The sequence below is a fragment of the Hesperophylax consimilis genome, unplaced genomic scaffold, assembly GCF_061612785.1.
Source record: "Hesperophylax consimilis isolate HC1 unplaced genomic scaffold, BYU_Hcon_1.0 scaffold_34, whole genome shotgun sequence".
NCBI classification, from domain to species: domain Eukaryota; kingdom Metazoa; phylum Arthropoda; class Insecta; order Trichoptera; family Limnephilidae; genus Hesperophylax; species Hesperophylax consimilis.
Window position 1 is genome coordinate 1,187,824 of NW_028301264.1, and position 7,645 is coordinate 1,195,468.

The 7,645-nt window shown below is 36.2% G+C and overlaps 1 long non-coding RNA gene across 1 annotated transcript; it reads left to right on the forward strand.

Moving 5' to 3' along the window:
• The first annotated feature begins 845 nt into the window (after positions 1-845).
• Positions 846-2,659, forward strand: LOC149409165 (uncharacterized). Its single transcript, XR_016305252.1, has 3 exons — positions 846-1,265; positions 1,461-1,531; positions 1,616-2,659. It is a non-coding gene; the product is annotated as an uncharacterized LOC149409165 (long non-coding RNA).
• Positions 2,660-7,645: the final 4,986 nt, after the last annotated feature.

Genomic DNA, 7,645 nt, shown 5'->3' on the forward strand with positions numbered 1-7,645 from the left:
TTTGGATTTCGTCCTACCTATTTTTAACAATCTCAATAAAGAGATGCAGGCGGAATATCCAAGAATTCATGTCTTGTACTCCGAAATAACACGGACTCTCAAGACTTTATTCGATTGTTATTTAAAGAGAACTTACATTGCAAGTATTCCTATTGAGGATGTTGATTATAAAAACCCAAGAAATTTTTTAGAGCTAAATGATATTTATTACGCGGCATTAGTCACAAATACCCTATTAGATTTAAATGAAGAATTGACAAATGAACACATTCATTTATTCCGTGTCAGGTGTTTAGACTTTTATATTGAATCCTGCAAACAAATTATTGAACGATTCCCGCTAAAAAATAATATTTTAAAGGATTTACGTGCATTCCATCCAGCTCTGGTAAAAACTGGCGAAGTAGTGTCTATTGTCCCAATATGCAGGGCGTTTCCAAATTTTTTGCCAATTATTATAGTCGCCAGGTGACAGGTGTTTTGAAAAAGCCCATGAGGTGGTTGATTGGTTCCTAAATAAAATTAAAATTCATAAATTTTTTCGTTTCATTTAATTGTACACATCCCGATGACGAAGGTCGTTACTTGTATGAATGTCGCTCACTTTTAAAAGTAAGTAGGTATTACATGATTTTTGACGTCTCGCAAAGTGACAGGTGACAGTCCAAGGTCGATTTTTCACAAAAATTTGCGCCGAGTTGCCAGACGTAAAATAAGTCCCCGTTAAACGTTAGGGCAAATTGCGTTATTCCACGGGCAACATCTACAATAATCATATTGACGGCCAGGGGGGTATAACTCCGACACTTTTTTGGTTTTTTGATGACGTCAGTTCCAGACTATCCAATGAAAAGCCGTCCTGGTTTGATCTCTCACTCTCTCCCGTGTAACAGAGAGAGAGAGGCTACGCTCCATTTCCCCCGGAAACAATGTGACCAATGTGACGCCATTATTGCGTCATGGTTGCGTCCTTCTGACAGATCGTGACAGATTCAGATTGTTTGCGTGAGTGGTTTATTTATGTTGTTTGCTTTCGTGAATTCATGAGTTGTTGTTGTGTGAAAATGTCTAAAATTATGAAGCTGTGTTATGTGTACAGACAGACAGACCACTCGTCATAAATACCCAAAATACGGAAGTTACAAAAGAAACAAAAATGCCAAATGGATCCCTTCGAAGATGCGCACTGCTGACTTTAAATCTACCCAGCATTGGTAGTTATGCAGATTTAAGACAGTATCGAACCCGTTATGACGAAAATACAGGTGTGAATATCCCTTTGTTTGTCTTCAGTGTTCCATGTAATGTGTAACTTAATTTCACCTAAGAATTGAATTTACTTTTAGACTCCGTCCGCGTTCCACCAGGACGGTGTGATGTCATAAAAGACCATAATTACTTGCAATATGATATGTTTAGTTCAGGAACTTTGGTTAACCCGATAAATATGTTTATTTCAGAGCTTGATAACATCTTACCGGGTACCAGCGGTGTGTTCCTTCTGCCAAAAAGATCATGGAATATTACAAAGGTAAATCTGTTCTATGTTACTTGTTATCCAATATGCAGATCTTTTCTTCCTTTCCTCTTACCACTAAGATCATTTTGTTTTCAGACATCAGTGTTCCTGTTCCTGTGGGACCCAGCGGCAGTAATTCAGCCGTTACACGGAAACACAATGCTCCTCTGCGTAAGAATATTTATAGTTTTTTGTACACATTTAAGATGTGTTTTGTGCTCATGAATTCTGTAAGCATATTATTTTTTGAATAACTTCATGACTAAATCCTCAAATTGAAATATTTAATAATTTAAAACAATATTAGCGACTCGAATGAATATTTAAATCAGAAAAAGATTTAGTCGCAGACTTGGTACAAATTTAAGATGTGTTTTGTGCTCATGTTTTCTGTATTCATATTATTTTTTGAATAACTTCATGACTAAATCCTCAAATTGAAATATTTAATAATTTAAAACAATATTAGCGACTCAAATGAATATTTAAACCAGAAAAAGCTTCAGTCGCAGACTTCGTAATCATTTAAAATGTGTTTTGTGCTTATAAATTTATTTGTTTCTTTCTGTTATCTTACTGAAATAAAATAAAAAATACTTTACAACATGTAACAAAGTTTTTCATTTTTCTTACAAAGCGCCGTCCTGAGAAAATGTGCCGTAAGGAAAGATACCTTATAGCTCATTTTCGCAGGACCGCACTTTGTGAGTTAGAGCCTTGTCGTCCTGAGAGAATCTGTTAACATTTTTAAAATAATATTTTAGGCTGATGAGTAGCACAATATTGTCTTCCCTGGGTGCCTACCTAGGTAAGATCATATTGTCTATGGCCGCGCTTTTTTTTTTTTTTGTTTCCTCTACTTTGCTGAGGGGTTTGTTTATGCCTCAATTCTGGATGTGACGTCATCGTGGACAAAATTTCTCCCCACTAAAGGCCGAAGTTATCAATCTAGTGATTGGTTTATTTATGTTGACGGCGCTGCTTATGGGTTTTTTCGTTAGTTGTTAAGGTTATGCTTCGGAATAATAAAAGGGATTCGTATTATTGACAAAGGAGAAATTTTGTTAAAATAATTCTAGTGATCTCCCGATTTCTAAGAAAATCTCCCGATTTCTCACGATTTCTCCCGATTTTTAGGCGTAAATTCTCCCGATTTTGAATTTTTGAGTTCGGGAACGACGGGGAACACTGGATGCAACCTCAACATGTCACATTTTATCATCCCTGCTGGCCAATGCTTCAATACATCATCCCATTTTATTTAAATTTTTCGCACTTTTACATATTTTACGGTCTTTTATCACGCGCGCAGAATTCTTTTCAGATATGGAGACGTTTAGGTACACACATAGGTACTAATTTCAACGAACGCGCGTATTTGTTCCACTCAAATCATGGAACGTTCAGTGCTCGCTTTTGTTTTCGCATTTTCGCTTGTGGACGCACTTCTACCAATACCGGTCTTTTATCACGCATGCAGACTATTCAGATATGGAGACATTTAGGTACTCTCATAGTAATTTCGTCAAACATGCATATTTGTACCACTCAAATCGTGGAACGTTCAGTGCTCCTTTACATTTCCGTTCGCATTTCACATTTTTTAACTTGTGAACGCACCTCTACCAACACCGGTCTTTTATCACGCACGCAGATTACTTTTTAGATATGGAGACATTTAAGTACTCTCATACTAAGTTCATCAAACGTAAGTATTTGTACCTCACAAATCGTGTCGGCGGTAAGTGCTCCAATTCGTAATTATCGCAGTTCGTCATCACATTCGCACGCGCCCTTTTATTTTCTCATCTGCGCAGACTACTATCCGAAACATTGCGAGACTTTAGATACAAGATAATGTACGGTTTCGCCGAACGAAGATATTTGTTTTTCTCAAATCGCGTTAAGTGAATGCGCCTAACCCTTTCTCTCCCCTCTCTATCGGTCGCCTTCCGCCATCAATTTTTAATTATCGGATTTTTACCGAACACATAAAATTGATCGAAATTGTGGTATGAAAATGAATTTCTCCGAATGACATATAGAAAATACATTGTTATTCTTATGCCGTTCACACAGCAAATTTACATTTGCTGACTCAGCTCACCACAATCTTTGATTTGATGACCTTTGTCAACGGGACAAATATATAATCCTTACTCAGGGTCAAACACCCCTGCCTAAAACGCAACAAAAAATAAACTCCAATGGGTCCCTTAAAATCATTATCCTTGATACAGTTTGACAAATAAAAAATAGCCACTTGACATCACCCGCCTTACTTGTGTTCTATAAAATATAACATTCCTGAAAATATCTATCGGTGATAAGAGGGTTAACGATCTACAGGTACCTACAGTCCCAAATGTGTCAAAACGCCGAGTTTGTTTGATAATGATTTAACTGCCCCCCGACAAAAAATAGCACTTGACATGCATCTGACTTCATCACAGTACATTTGTTTACACTATACAAAAAACGAAACACCCAAGCAACGGTAACTCGAGACAAAACATGACATGAGCGAGAAAAATAACACAAAATTCAATATAAATTAGAACATGCAAATATTTACCTTTGTTCAGGGATGGGTTTTAGGAATGTCAATAACATTAGTGATAGATATAATAAAATATCTAAAACCGCCCCACGTTGGGCGCCATTGTGACAATATACGCGCTAACTTCTCCTCCGGCATCTAGCTCAGAATCATACTTAAATATATTGCTGTTCTTATACTTACCAATTCGTATGTTCTGCCTTCTCGCCAATTCGTGTCGCTTGGGTGGGGACTAGGGAGGTGAATTTAATTAAGAACATCTACTAATTATAAGTCTCGATTTTAATAGGGTTTGTCAAGTGTTAATACTAAATCTAAATTATACTTAGATCTACTTACATCTTTAACTTAACTAGTTGTCATATGGTTCGGATTACTTCTTCACTATTCGCATTGTCATTGTTCACTGTAGCTACACTGTTGTCACTGAGTTCATTTTGTTCGATGGCCTTAGTAAGGCCGAAGTCCTAGGTGGCAGCTTCTGCAGTTCTGCAGCTCAGGCCCTCCCGGCCGCGTCTGGTCACCGCACTTTCTTCGCCTCCCGCCCAACATTACGTCGCCGGGCGGAGGACAACACTTGAAAATCACTTTCTCTAACTCGACTGTAACTTCTTCATCCGCCGCCCAGCATCACACCGCTGGGCGGGGAGCGCGTACTTCACCACCACTCCTGTCTCGGTCTCCTCTCTCTCCCGCCTCGATCTTGACTGTCCTTCTTTCTTGAGCTCGTAGGACCTGTCGCCCTACCCCGCACTTCTCACTTCTATCTTTACAACCCCCGTCTGTCAACACTTTCTTTGTCTTTGGGCGCACACTGCGGGACATACTTATTTTAACGTTCAAATTTATTTGTGACGAAATTTGATTCGTCACACCTTGAAGCCATTATTTTTAGCAATAGTTAGGATTGTATTTTTTTCCTTCTCGTATGCTTTCTTGTCGAGTGGGATGTTAGTAAGCCTATGTACCATTGAGTGGTAGGCAGATAATTTATGTGACCATGGGTGTAAAGATTTATAATTAATGGTCGTATCTGTAAACGTAGGCTTACGGAAAATTTCAAACGTATGTTTATTATTTTCTCTACCGATTGTTAGGTCTAAAAAATTGATTTTATTATTACACTCTCTTTCAACCGTAAAGCAGATTTTACGGTTGATGGAGTTAGCAAATGTGACAAAAAGATCTAATTGTCTGTTGGTACCTTTCCAACAGACCAAAATGTCGTCAACATAACGAACATAGTAAATGATGTGTTTGCTAAAGATTGAATTTAAAATTTGTTTTTCAATGTAATCCATAAATATTTCTGCAAGAAGTGGACTGAGGGGCGATCCCATTGGTAATCCGTCGTTTTGTTGATAAAATTTATCGTTAAACTCAGCCTTACTCATAATCGAAACACTACGATAATACGGACAGGTTAAGAGGAAGGTAAATGCTAAATCACTATTTAGATTAATCTTTGCTATAAATCGGTATACATTATGAATACCAAAAAATATACTTTGCATAAATTGAAGCTTTTTCTTTCTTTATTATTGATCGGAATTGAAATAAAATTATTGGTTGCGTTACAAAAAATATAAACGTAAACCACTGATAATTTTGTTTTTTCTTGAGGTAACTAAGAACTCATATAAGAAACACCTTTAAAAAAATACCGTTTTATGGCTAAGATTATTTTTTATAATTATTATTGACTAACTTTTTTTCATTCATATAAAAATATTCAACAAATAAATAAAACTCACTTTGGCGCTTACGTCAAATATATCCAGACTCCGCTGGTCAAGCAATTGTCGCCTCTATTCGTGGTGATATAAGACGCAAACATTCTGGGAGTCGCTATATGCACAGCGACTAGTCGACAGGGGGCGTGGCCAACATATCCGAGCAAACCCGAAGTGAAGTGTTTCGGCGCTTTATTTGAAATTGGTTCTCCGCTCAGATTTTTTTGTGATGTCACGGCCGAGCATTTCCGAATATTGCCGAGCAGCCGATAGCTAATTTTCATCTTTAGTTTCATACAATTCTTGCACCGTGATTCCATTTGGTTAGATTACATTACTATATGGCCAATATCATAAAGTCGATTCCAAAGCCTCAATAAAGACTGTTTGGTATGGCAACCACATTCTAATTCCTGCAAATATAATTCATTTTGGACAATAAAAGACTTGTGGTAGGCCCTATGTTCAACTTTTGTACAGATTCGTACTAGGCCTATAATATATACTCAAAGTATCTAATCTTTTTACATTACAAAACAGTACACCTATGGGAAAGTAAAACTAGCATTATTTGGAGTCTATGTGAAAATTTGGATGCCATATAGTATGTTGAAGGATAAGTGAGCAATGAAGGAAGTTGGGCAATTCATTGATTCATATACTTAGAAAAATTTAGCATTATAGACCAAAAACAATATGGCTTTCAAAAGAAAAAACGCACAGAGAATTTGTTACAGGATTTTTCAAATTATATTAATAATGAATTAAACCATAGAAGACATGTTTTAGTACTATTTATAGATAACTCCAAAGCGTTCAGAAATTATTCAAAATCTTAGAAGCAATTGGAATTAGAGGTAACCTACTTAATTTGTTTAAAAATTATTTATTTAATAGACATATCTGTGTAAAAATATAAGAAAAAATGAGTGCAGGGGCAGAAATGCAGGGGTCGATTTTGGGTCCAACCCTTTATATTATATTTGTATCAATAATGAAAAAAATATTTAAATATGTAAGACACTTTGTATATGCTGACGACACTGTTCTTGTCATATCCGATGAACAATTATCCATTGCGATTAAATATATGCAACATGACTTTACGTCCCTGATAAAATGGTCACATGACGCAGGTCTAATCATTAATACCAAGAAAACTAAATTGATGTACATACGGTCTCCACATGCTTCATTTCAGATCATGCCTAAAATAATTTCACATAACTTTATATGTATTCATCAAAACATTTTACAGCCCTGTATGTGTGAAAGTATTGAACTGGTAAATGAATACGTTTATTTGGGGGTGACTGTTGATTGTCATTTCAAATGGGATACAAAAAAAAACAAAACTTGCAAGCGGCTGAGAGCGATAGTGGGTAGGATATACAAACTGAAATGTTTCGTTCCGGTGAATATTTTAAAAATTATTTACCTATCACTCGCAGAATCAACTTTACGGTATGGTTTAACTACTTGGGGTCACTCTTGTAAAACTAATTCAAACCACCTGCAATCAGTACAAAATTCTATGGTTAAGTTTTTTTTTTTTTTTTTTTTTTCCATTATTTCTGGCTTTCACCCTTCAAGGGTGTTCTTGGCCATCATTTAAAATTATTGAGAAATGAAAGGTGAATTTAAATATTAATTTTATTTAAATAGGCAAATTTCAAAATTATAATGAAAATTGGAGTCGAGTTCAGACTTAGAAGAGATGAGATGTTGAATGGAGGGGAGGCAATTTTAGATAAGGCTTGATAGAAGAGAGGATATTTGTTTAGAGAGGGACAACCAAAAAATATGTGATCTAAAGTTCCCACTTCTAGACCA